A 13,740-nucleotide genomic window follows, 5' to 3' on the forward strand; every position below is an offset into this window, starting at 1 on the left:
TAGTTTCGCTGCTGAAAGGGATGTAAACTCAAAATAAAATCAAATGAGATGAAAATACTCTCTACTTTGCTATGTAAGAATTTAAAAAGAAAATCTTTAAAATTAAATGTCCCACTATTCTGCTCTGTAAGTTATAGAAGTATATTAGTTCTTTGCAATATACGGAACATGTACTAAATATCAATGTAACGATACTCGATTGCATAGACATTATATTTAAACACACACACACACAAGGTACTCACGCTACAATTTGTATGTATATACAGGGAGTTTGTCTACCGGCACATAATTTAAAGTAACACAAACTACCTCTATAAAAATTATTGCGGAATTAAAGCAGGATACTGAATCATGGATATTTGGATAGAGTATATACTAGCTCCTAAACAAAACCTTGATCCGACTGATGTAGGTTCCCTAGTATTGGAGCTATGACTTTAATGTTCATTTTTTCATGTTTTCGGCAGGCTATAACTCCGAAAGGAAACATTTGTGCACCCAGGTTGTTCTATACTTTTCATCTTATCTTGGCATCAGGAATCACCTCCCAAACGTTGTCGGTATTGTTTTGAAACACCCTATCTCTCTCTCTCTCTCTCTCTCTCTCTCTCTCTATATATATATATATATATATATATATATATATATATATATATATATATATATATATATATATATATATATATATATATATATATATATATATATATATATATATATATATATATATATATATATATATATATACAGTATATGGATGTTTATGTGTATGTGTATTTTCCAGCATATCTCAAGAACAGATGGAGCAATGTAACTTAATTCCGAATACATATTACTAACTGGAAAATGGAAAAGAGTACTGTCGGGAAAGACCCCCTCGGTGTGCTAGGGGGAGGGGAATAATGAAACATAGAATCGTTTACGCTTATAAATCTCTAAATCTGTCAATGAAAGATATCGGCCCAGAATATGAGACTAGAACTCGTTACTTCCAAATATATATATATATATATATATATATATATATATATATATATATATATATATACAATATTCAAAACACTTGTTAAAATAACTTGTATCACAATTCTTATTAAGTCAAAGGTATGCAAAACTTCATTATACTATGCAAAAGAGGAAACAATATATAAATCATTAATTTATGAAACAACATAGCTCCATTTTTTATTTATTTTATTTTATTTTTATTTATTATTATTATTATTTTTTTTTTTTTGAGGAAAATGAATTCTTTGTATTGATCTGATGATTCATGATGATACTTGCATTTCTTACTTACGGGCATTCCAGGAAATGTAGTACCAAATTTTCATTTACTGCAGAAACATCGCTACTCATGAAGTTCTGTGTACAGTTCTGTTCTACTCTCGACATTTGCAGCTTTGTAATTATGTAATACTATGTACAGTTCGCACAATTGTACTTTAATCTTCCCAAATTCAACAATGGAGCAACTGTTTCGGTTATAAGTTGTACTTAGTTCCTGTATTGGTGTAGAAGTGTCAACAAGAAAGACAACCAGAATGGGAGGTTAGATCTGAATTTGAAATGAGTAAAGCGATAATTGAAAAAAACAAAAAAGAAAAAAAGAAAAAGAAAGAAAGAAAGAAAGAAAGAAAGGCCAAAGGAGGTGCGAGAAATGGAAATGAGGACAAACGTGCAGTAATTACGAGAAGAAGGGCCGAGAAGTTTTACAATCAACGTAAGATTTTATAGAGCTAAGAAACAGAGAACCTTGCAGTTCTGAGTTTCGGTTATACTCAAAATATATCACTGCGAGTAATTCCTGCACAGGAGCTATTTTATCTCCGTCAGTTATTATTATTGTATTTGAAATACGTGATGCCAAAACTGATAATTGCTTAACATGATATGTTTATGGACTTCACCTTTTCCCCGACAGCTGCAGAAGGCAGAGCAGGAACCATAGGATTGTAATGCTCTTAATTCGCCTTGCTAAAATGAAACATATCAGTTCCAATCAACACTTCCTTCAATTACAAGGTCATTCACATCTAAATGATCGTGGTTTGGGAGTGGTTAAAATATTCTTGCAAAATATGACAGAAAATACATGTTTAAATAAGTTCCTGAAATACTCTTACAGCCCACTTGATCAGAGAAGTTCACAGTGACAACCAGAATCTCTGGTCTCAGCTCTGGTCCTGCATGCCTCCATTCTCGACTTCTTCCAAGGTTTAGATGTCCTGGAATGCAGGTGGCGAGCTGTGAATGCTCGCGTTGAGTTGATTTTGAGTTTAACGTCCCTTTCAGTAGCGAGGCTATATAAGACGTGGATCTACTGATTAACGTGGAACCTGAACCACATGAGATCCCGCAGGGAAACGAACCTGGGTCTGCCGCGCCAAAGGCGCGTACGCTATCCGCTGAGCCAAGAAGAAGCTCTTAGATTGGTCGAGTGTTTGGTGTTGATGGTACGATTGACTTCAACAACTGGTAGCCTCGTCTGTTGAATTGCATTGGAACTGAAAGTTTTCCGCGAAATGTCTTCCTTTACATGCTTCCAATACTCTGGAAAATGTCCTGGGATTATATTAGCATCATAATGCGTTTGCATTTTTCAGCATATATTCATTCTGAGGACTACAGGAGGGTAGCATGTAACATTACCTCAAAGAAAAGAATATGTCAAAAAAAGAGAAATTATGTGAAGCCAAAATGTCCGATCTGAAGTAAATACAACAGTTTATTCCAGATTAATTGAAACTATTTTATGAAAACTTTGTTGGAAACAAAAATCCATGAAGATTATTTTTATTTATGAAGTTCTTTCAAACAATAACCAAAACTTATGCACTGTTAAGTTACCCTATACTGTTTCTGATATATCTTACGCTTGTTTTATGTATTTGTACTATAAATTTCACACAATGCTCCTACTGCTATCTCAGAAATTTTGTAGGGGATATATTTATCTCAATATTTTGCAGAAAATTCTGATTTTACACTAGTAAAACAAACACTTTACAAAAAGATTATGTTAATTTATAACAGTGTAACTTTTGTTATTTTCAAATAACTTTCCTTGTCAAGCTGAAATATTTGAATTACACACTGTATATTAATTTATTTGTACAATAATTTTCACAAAATATAAATTAACCTAGAAATTAAGGTTAGCCTTGTTTCTTTGAAAACGTTTCTTGTCTTTCCTGTAAAAAAAAAATGGTGTCTGGAGATACATTGCTTCATAAACTGTCGATTCGAGTACCATTTACTGATTTAAAAATAAACTTTAAGTTGATGTAGATTTAAGGTCACTTGCTTTCAGACTTCTAGAATTACGTGGGTCAGTCAGAAAGTTAGTTGCACTCCTTCGTAAATATTTTCGGACAAAGGCTATTTGATGAAACTGTGTGGCAACACTGCAGACATACGTATAGCTGTATCGTGTGGCGTAGCGGCTTTCACTGGGCAAGTGCAGGTGTTCTGACAATTAGTCGTTAACATGTCTCGACAGTTGCAATGGCGTCCAAATGGCGTCCAAATTGGAAATGCGTGCAGTGATTCGTTTTTGTGTGTGTGTGTGTGTGTGTGTGTGTGTGTGTGTGAAAAAGTGTAACTGCACTGAAATTTATCGACAGTTGCGTGAAATGTGTGGTGAAATGCAATGTTACGGCAAGCTATCGCGAACTGGTGCAACATGTTTGAGAACGGACGTACATATATTGATGATCCTGAGAGTGAGGGAAGATCATCAACTGCAACAAATCCGGAAATCACTGCTCTAATAAATGTGTTGAATAAATGCATTCTTGCAAGCAGATGCATAATAATAAACGAAGTTTCAAAGCGACAATACCACTTGGATGAAGAGGCGAAAACTGCAGCCCAAGAATGGTTATCGGGCATTCGACGGGTTTTATTTGCAGAAAGCATAGAAAAACTTGTACCACGCCACAAAAAATGTTTAAATAACGGAATTGGTTACGTTGTAATGTAGATTGTGAATTGAACTTTACGATGCAGTAGTAGGGGTAGGCGTTGGCGCGAATGAGTAAGCAAAATATTTGTGACGCCATAGGTCAAAGGTCAATGCCTTTGGCCAGGGGTCAATGACCTAAGAGTACTTAGGGCCACCCCCTCTAAATTTTGGCAGGGGCACATAGGACCACCCCCCTTAAATTTTGGAAACTGTTATATCTAAAAATTGGGTATGGTAGCATAGGATTATGGTATATACCTCTATCAGTATTGGGGGTCTATCTCGTTCCCTTTCATGGCTGAAGAATTGCCAAAAAGTTAAATTTCGGGGGTTTTGGCCTAATTTATTTCCGTTGATGAGGTTCAATTACCCTATATAGTTATATGGGCGTATACAGGGGTCCATTCCCTTTCATACAGCATGGGTATATTGATGCACCCCTTTAAAATTTGGGACGGGTATCTTGGCCCACCCCTTAAATTTTGAAAATTGCCCACTTTAAACATTTGGTATCATAGTGTAGGACCCTAATATAGATCATTATAACTTTGGGTGGTCCACCTCGTTCCCTTTTAGGGGTGCAAAATTGCCAAAATATAAACGTAAAAATACCTTGCACCACGTGTTTTGATTTTGGCCCAATTGATCCCCTTTGATGAGGTCCTATTACCTTATATGGTTGAATGGTCATGCATAGGGATCCATTCCCTATCATAAGACACAGGTACATTGGTGCACCCCTTTAAAAATTTGGGAGGGGTTCCTTGGCCCACCCCTTCAATTTTGGAAATTTTCCAATTTAAGCATTTGGTATAATAGTATAGAACCCTGGTATGTATCACTATAACTTTGGGTGGTCCACCTCGTTCCCTTTCATGGGTAAAAAATTGGTGAAAGTTAGTACGACCACGTGTTTGTTTTTGGCTCAATTTATCCCGTACCTTATATGATTATATGGATATGTATAGGGGTCCATTGTCTTACATAAGATATGGTTACATTGGTGCACCCCTTTAAAAATTTGGGAGGAGTACCCGGGCTCACCCCCTCAATTTTAGAAATTGTTTAATATACGCATTTGGTATCATAGTACAGGACCTCAATATGTACCACTATAAGTTTGGATGGTCCACCTCGTTCCCTTTCATGGGTAAAAAACTACCAAAAATCAAATTTCGGAGGTTATTGACCCATTTTATTCCTTTTGGATGAGGTGTTATTACCTTATGTGATTATGTGGGCATGTACAAGAGTCTATTCTATATCTTAAGATATAGGTACATCGATGGTTTCATCTTAAAATTTGGGTAGAGGTACATTGGCCCACCCTTAAATTTTGGAAATTGTCCAATTTAAAACTTCGACATAATAATGTAGCACTCTAATATGTATCGCTAGTTATAAACTTCGGTGATCCATATCGTTCCCTTTTGCGGTTAAAAAACTGATAAAAATTAGTACGGCCATGTTTTCGGCTATTGACCCCTTAGATGCGGTTTTATTATTTTATATGAACATATGAATATGTTTAGGGGTCTATTTTCTTTTATAGGGCATGAGTACATTGATGCTCTTATCTTAAAATTTGGTAGAGGTACATTGGCCTACCCCTTAAAGTTTAGAAATTGCCCAATTTGGCATAATAGTACCGGGCCATAACAAATACCATTATAAATTTCGTTCTCTTTCGTGGGTAAAAAATGTGAAAAAATGTAAATGAACCCTTTGATTAGGATGAATGTGTACAAGGATTCATTTCCATTATACTTTGATGATCACTTTTTAAAATCTGTTGGGTACATAGGGCCATTCTTTAAATTTGGGAATTACCAAATAACAAAACTTGGTAAACGTTCTTTAGAACCATTTAAAAAATGTTGCTGTCCCTCTTATGGCCAAATATTGAAATTTCGAAGGTAATTGACCGGCTATATCATTGAATGAGTACAGGATTTATTACTTTTTTCATAAGACACAGGTGTATTTGTGTACCAATTTTAAATTTTAGGAGCTGTACATTTCTTATTGTCATATCAATAATTGGTAGTTGTTCTTAAAATTGGGTGTATCCCATTCTTTGGGTAAATCATTGTCAAATATTAGTATGATCACGTGGTCAGTTATTGACCTATGATGGGATTAGGAGTCTATGACATTGGTACATTGAAACTTTGTAGGATAATTTGAGAATTATCAAAATGAAATTACGTCATTATTTTTTTTTATTATTCCCGCCTATGGACCAAATATAAACGTAAGAAATACGATGTAGCACGTGTTTGACCTTGATGAGGTAGTGTACAGGTATTCATTTCCTTTGTTGTGGTACTTCTTAAGTTTGAGTACACACTTCTAGAAAACAGTTGGTTCTACTCAGGTAAACAATTGATGGACATTATTGATCTTATTGATCATATAATGATATGGTTAATTTAATGATATATTGAGAGAGGTACGTAGGACCATTCTTTAAATTTGGGAATTGTGATAAACAGAATTTTAACATAAGGCGCGAAATTTGGGACAATACTTTGAACTTTAGTCATAGCTCATAGTCTAATATCATTGGTGGTGGTTGATTTGATCTTGAGCTTTAGAAATCTGATAGCTAACCTTATTGAATCTTATGACTCATAGTCTAAAGGCAATACATGCTACAACACTGAACTTTAGTCACGAGGTGATGTAATCTGACACTGGCAAAGTTATTGTTGATGCAATTTGATTGGATGATTAGTATCTTTCGTGCAATCTGATTGGCTGATCACTACCTTTCGTGCAATCTGATTGGTTGATGATTTTAAAATCTTTGCTGCATTCAGTTTTAAGTTTTGTGTAACATTTATCGATTATTGTTTAAAACTCTTGGTTTGAACACTTTCGTTCAACATTTTGTACTCATTGATAAATATAATCAAAACCGTTTATTTGTTAATCGAATAGTTAAAAACCGGATAAAGTTTGACGGTTAAGTAAAGAAAAATCGTTAATTATACAATGCTAGCGTATGCCTCAGCCGGTTACTACGGAGAGTATTTTTATATCTTCTTTTCCCTGCCTTCCATTCCTTTTCTTCTTTGATGCTGGATGCAAATGATAACTCAAACGCAATTTCGTGATTCTACGTTGAATATTTTCCGTGATCTGGTAAAAAAATATCAGGCGCATGGATTCTCCTTCTGTATCATATGCAATTCTCAAAACCTTGTTGTTTCTACAGCCAAAGTTGCAAGTGGAATATTTATATAAAAAAATCTTAGGTTCTACACCTTTTAGTCTCGGAGATCAGGTTAACAACTAAAGTAATTTCAGCTCCTCAACTTCCCTTTGGGATACACAATTTCAAACCAGCTTGTCTTAATTACAGCACAGAGTGCAAGGAGAATATACAACATTTCAAGGTTCTAAGCTTTATAATTTCGGAGATCTGTTGAGTGAATCAATGAGCCAGTCAGTGGATTTATTATATATATATATATATATATATATATATATATATATATATATATATATATATATATATAGTGCTATTGACAGGATCACACCCAAAGCGCGTGAGGGCCCAACTGGTTTATTCAAATCAGTCGGTGCGTATGGGATTATATAATGGTAACATTGATACATTGCATGAGCAATAAACAAATGCTAGGGTACTCCAAAAATACGCTTTATTATACAATATACAACCGCTGTTTTATCTGCATACACATGAACTGGTTGTGAATGCCATATGATAATAACTATGGCTGCAACTAAGAATTTCATTACAAAAATGGGAAATGATTTCTCAAATTGCACTTGTAGCAAAACCTGGCCATTATCACACACAACTGCTAGGGAGATAGAGTTGGCAAAAAGCACGTTTGATTCATGCAGTGGGGTAGGTTACATTTGTTACTGTAGTATACAAACTAAATAGCCCGCCAGTATCGTTTAGTTGTGAAAAGAAGATGCCAAGGACATGATTTCACAAATTAAGGTATCACTGATCCATAATAGAGTGTTAGCGTGTAAGTCAACTTGAGTCCCAAGATACGTAAGAGCTCTTATCGGAGAAAGAAGAGATTTTTGGTAGTTAATTCATAACATAGTTTGCGTTTGAAGAAGGACAGCTGCTTCCAATCATTATCAACAACAAAAAAAAATATTTTGTAATAGTTTAAGTGGTTATCATCCTTGAATTTGTTCCAGGAGATGTAGGCTTGCATATTATATATAACCTCAGGATAGATCACTGACTCTCCTCCAAACAAAGCCCTCCACCGTAGTATAATGACTAGAAATAATGTATCTGATGCAAGAGACCCTGGGTTTGATTCCCAGTGGGAAAACATCGAATGTACTACAATGCTACAGAGTCCATTTTAAGTTGTGCTACATAGCCTTGCTACTGACAAAGGATGCAAACAAAATCGAAAAAAGCAATCCAATTTAACACGAGCTATGAAAGAACAGTCTTGTGTCTGTGCCAAATTGATAAAACACGTTTTAATCTAATCTTGTAATATATTCTGTACGTAGTTTCCGTTTTAAGGATATACTATACTAAATATATTCCCAAGGTTTCAAGCAATATCCTGAAATCTTGACGGTAAGATAATAGGTAAGATAAAGTCTGGTAATAACAGTAAACTGGAACACTTAAAATACGTTCATGTATGAGACATGAATAACAACCGTTAAAATCTCCGTTTCCGCATAAGATGTTATCGGATTGACTTACATAACGAACTCGGTCGAGATAATTGGCCTAGCTACCTATTGCAGAAACTAACTAACTAACTCTATGGCCTATGGAACCCGGAGGTTCAATGCCGCGTTCACAAAAGTTCTCCACTGACTTCTATCCTTAGCTAACTGCATCCAGTTTCTACTTTGTATTCCAATCTCTGCGAGATCCATCTTAATATTGTCCTCCCATCTGCGCCTAGGTCTTCCTATTGGTCGTTTTCCGATTGGTCTTCCAGTCAAGACTTGCAGAAAAGGTAGTAAAAAATTTGGTTACATTGTTGGATATGAATGTACATAGAAATCGTTAACGTCACCGTTACCCGTTCAGATGTTCAGCCGAGATAATCGTTCTAGTTATCTACTGCAAAAAGGCATAATTCAAAAATTCGCTTACATGTCTCGGATATGAAGTATAGGTAGTCGCCGTTAAAGTCGCTGTTATCGGTTAATATGCTAACGGATTGACTCTATTAACGAACTTCGTCGAGATAATCGCTCTAGTTATCTACTGAAGAAAGGAACAACATAAATCAATAATTCAGTTACATGTGTGGTATATGAGCTATAGATGGTCATCACGAAAGATATCAGTACCTATTAAAATGTTAACGGTGATATTGAGATGGACGATAATGGAGAGATGGAAAAACTAAGAGAAAACGGGATAACCACGAGAAAACCCAAGCGCGTGATATTTATTCGTCAGAAGGTCCACTTGGCAAGAGCTGGAATCGAACCAGGGATCCCACTGACGACAGGTGATCACTCTATCAGTGAGCTACCATGCTTACGTCCCAAAATCGTTCAATAGCTAATCACAATATTGAATTACATCTCATTAGCCATAATGCATACTGTCCTTCTGTTAATGTAATAAAATGCTTGATCAATGTACACTTCAACATTATTTTCATCTGTTGATGGTACGGTCATTGTACAAGATCAGTTTTAAGATTTATTTAAACGTTTTTTTCCTCGTTTTTTTTTTCGGTAACTGACTTAATGATTTTCATTCCCCGTATCATTTCCTTCAGCTAAGTAAGATGTATCGATTGGTATAATTCTCATCATTGGACAACTTTACTTTTTGTTTAACCTAGTGTTGTAGAATTATAGTCTGTAACACCACCAATGCTTCTTTGGATTCATTTCCTAACTTTATTTTTCTTTTTAATATTTGACCCTCGACAACATTTGAGCCTTGTAGCTTATATTATTTACTAAAATATGTGGAGTTCCTGTGCTGCACTAGTAGCTAGTGCATCTATTATATTATTATTATTATTATTATTATTATTATTATTATTATTATTATTATTATTATTATTATTATTATTACAAAAATGGCTCTTTCAATCATATGAAGTAATAATGGATACTATGATAAATTAAATAAAGTTATCGTAAGTTTCTATTTCACTAGCATAGTTGTGTAGGCACGGCGGAAATTATATTTCGTAATGGTTATATTGATGGGAAGAGGCATGCAATTAAAATCCCAAGTTGTGTCACGAGTATATTAAGGCTCGGTGCTGAAAACTGATGTTAGGCTCCAAGAAGAAGACTTATGAATTTGCCTTCTTTTTTTTTAAAAAAAAGGCCCCCCCTTTGCTTTAGATAGCTCTACTATGTACCGTACTACGTAGAAAATTCCAATACTTTGGTTCTAAATAAAAAATTTCATTGGTCACAGAAAATCCATAATTGTTTAATTTAAGGTGGTTGACCAAGTTTTTAGAACAAGATTGTATATAGAAAACACAATATGCATTCTTATTTATTAATATAGACCTTCCCAATCAGTGTGTCGAACAGCCCTGTAGCGTGTGTCGAATTTGTTTCTTTAGAATTTAAAAGTCAACTTATGACATCCTGAACGCCTATACGTCTAAACTTTACACAACACATTTTACTTATACTTTTACCTAGAAGCCTTTGATCTAAGTAAAATCAATTTTGCATGTAACCTATCCTAACCTAATACAGCCAAATATGCGTGTATTGCTATTTCAAGGACGCCCAACAAGGTGTGACGTCCAGCAATATATATATATATATATATATATATATATATATATATATATATATATATATATATATATATATATATATATAAAGAAAATGTTATTGAAGTTTGTAGGAAAATTCAATTAGGGTAGAATATTGTAGTCTAACGTTTACGTGATGTATTAAATATATTGTCGCCATTCTGACAGAAGCTATTATTTCCAAACGTCTTTGTTTTAAGTTATATACACTACTGTAGTGAGAAAAGGATGTTTTCTATATGCTGGCAGAGTTCACGGACTCAAAAATTATTCTTTTACATGGAACAATTTGCCCCCGAAGTCCTTATTTGTAGTTTATTACGCAGGCAGGGGTAACCAAGATGACAGAGTTATTTCTGCTTGTCGTATATGAAGGTATATTCGGGGAGTTAGTTGTTGATCCTTGTTAATATTCCCTTATTTTGAACCAGAATGTTTATCAAGCATCAACTATAATAGTCTGCAAAGAACTATGATTCTCACAATACTTCCGTAATTGTGGAAGTAGTGTTGCCATGTTAGTGTAATTCTTACGATTTTTCTTCAGTCGGTATACCTATAGGGTGCTCATATCTGTAAAATACTTTTTTTTTCCTGTGTGCTTCTCAACTAGATAGAATGCTATGTAATATCGTCACATTAGAACCAGAGGAATGTAGCTCCTAAAAATCGGTTTTCGTTTTCTTCATGTTTGGACATAATTTTGAAAGCCCCACTTGGTGTAAATTGAACGTAACGGCATCTCTTCTCCTTGTCAATCATCTGTTGTAATGTAGCTCAATTACCATCTCATTAAAAACACATATTTCTAAGAAAATAATATTTTTGTCTTCTAGCCTGTAAACCTACAAAAATGGAGTTACGTTCCTCTGGTTCTCATGCGACGATATATACAATACAACTTTGAACAAAAGAAATTAAATGAAATGAAATCTTTGAGTTTTACGTCCCACGGTTATGCCGGTTAGGCTCAAGGAGACGGTGATGATGAGTAATGAATGGAATGGTGGAATGAAGAAAGTGGGAGGAAACGGGGGAACCCCGAGAAAACCCACGCACACGGTTTTTGAACAAAAGAAGTGACCATATAATGCATTATGATAAACATAATAAGAATGAAGGGATAGCTCCTTCGTGGCTATGTGGTTAGCTTACGAGTCTTTGGTTCAGAAGACCCGGTTTTGATTTCCCGTTCGCTCGCTGTTGAAAGGGACAGTAAACTTTAATCCATCCATCTATCAATAAGGATGGAAATGTTGTTTTAACTACCGAATCTCAAGCTGGTCATAAAACGTGATCGTATCAGGATACCAACTGCACACTTCCAACTTCTATGTGTGAAGGAGGTCAGAAAAAGTAAATAGTTCTATAAAATGTTGAATTTAAAAATCTAACTACTGTAAGTAATATCCATAGTCAGTGATTTTCAACCGATGTGTCGCAAAATATAGGTGTGTTACGTAGTCCCACAGGGTGTGACCCACAATTTAAGAACTTAAAAGTAATGAAATATTTAGTGAGTAATTAAAATAAACTTCGAGACAAACTGTATCAATCAACACTTCCAGCTTCAACAGCAATGCTTAAGTACTACAGAGAGTTACTACTTTATTGAAGTTGATAGGCTTACACTATTGTAATTTGCATTTTTATTAATATAAACTCAAACAAGGATGTGGTGGGCATTCAGTAAAGTGTATCGTCGGTCAAAAAAGGTTGAGAAGCACTCCTCATAGCAATGATAGACAAAAATAATGGCATTGTACCACAGCGTTTTGGTGATGCTTTATATAAGAACTACCTGAAGTGCTCGTTCTTCGCACAGGAAGAATATATAGATGAATGGTATTTCAACACATTCTCCCCTTAGGATACACAATTCAATGAAAGTGTAATCACAAAAAAATGAAATGAAAATGAAATCTGTGAGTTTTACGTCCCACAGTTATGCCGGTTAGGCTAAAGGAGACGGTGATGATGAGTAATGAATGAAATGGTGGAATGAAGAAAGTGGGAGGAAACGGGAGAACCCCGAAAAAACCCACGCACACGGTGTTTGTCCACCACAAAGTTCACTTGGCGGGGGCAGGGATCGAACCCGAGACCCCAAGCACCAGAGGTGAACGCTCTACCATTTTTTTTAAACTTCCTGATTTATTTTCTATTGCAACCACTTTTCAGGACTACTAGACACGACAGGCCACTCGGCTACACCAACCGGCGCCATTGAGCCACCGCGGCCCCCTGTAATCACAAAAATCCGTAATGTAATCCCCTTTCCACCTCTACCCTTTCTCACCTCCCGAACTTAAACGGAACCGAAAATGTCACTATTAATCTCAGCGACCCCCTAAACCTATGGATTGGACACGAATATAGGTTGTTTTCAAATATTTTTACTTGTAACCCCCTCCGTTGATGGAGGCTAAACTTTGACTTAAATGGCAACAAGGAGAGTTACTAATTATCTCAGCGAACCCAAAAGCTATGGATCGAACACTAATATTGGTTGCTTTTGATTAATTTTACGGCACGTCTGTTCTGTTATACAGTAATTTGCGTAATTAGTTCTCCTTTGTCAGTTTCGAAAATATAAATATTCTAAGTAAGTAATAAATACTTAGTGATGAATCGAACACATATGCTGAAATGACATGGATTCTTCAGATATCATGAAACTCTCTCTCGATTGTTCTAGAGGTTTATTTCCCCTTTCGGTAATCATTATATCAGATGTGGATTCAAATTTAACGTGAACTTAAACCACATGGCTTACCACCGAAAGTCAAAACCGGACCTCTGGGATGGGAGCAGAAAAGTAGCCAGAACATTAAGACAAATGGACGAGATTATTTTTGAGGGGACTGACTTGAATTCACTTTGTATTCATACACATACACTTACAAACAACTGAAAGTTTCAGGAGGACTGAGCCTCCCCAACTACGGACCGCATTGGAGGCGAGTATAGTAAGCATTTACCCACAAGAAA

The sequence above is a fragment of the Thermobia domestica genome, chromosome 6 (assembly GCF_964235325.1).
Source record: "Thermobia domestica chromosome 6, izTheDome1.hap1.1, whole genome shotgun sequence".
NCBI lineage: Eukaryota > Metazoa > Arthropoda > Insecta > Zygentoma > Lepismatidae > Thermobia > Thermobia domestica.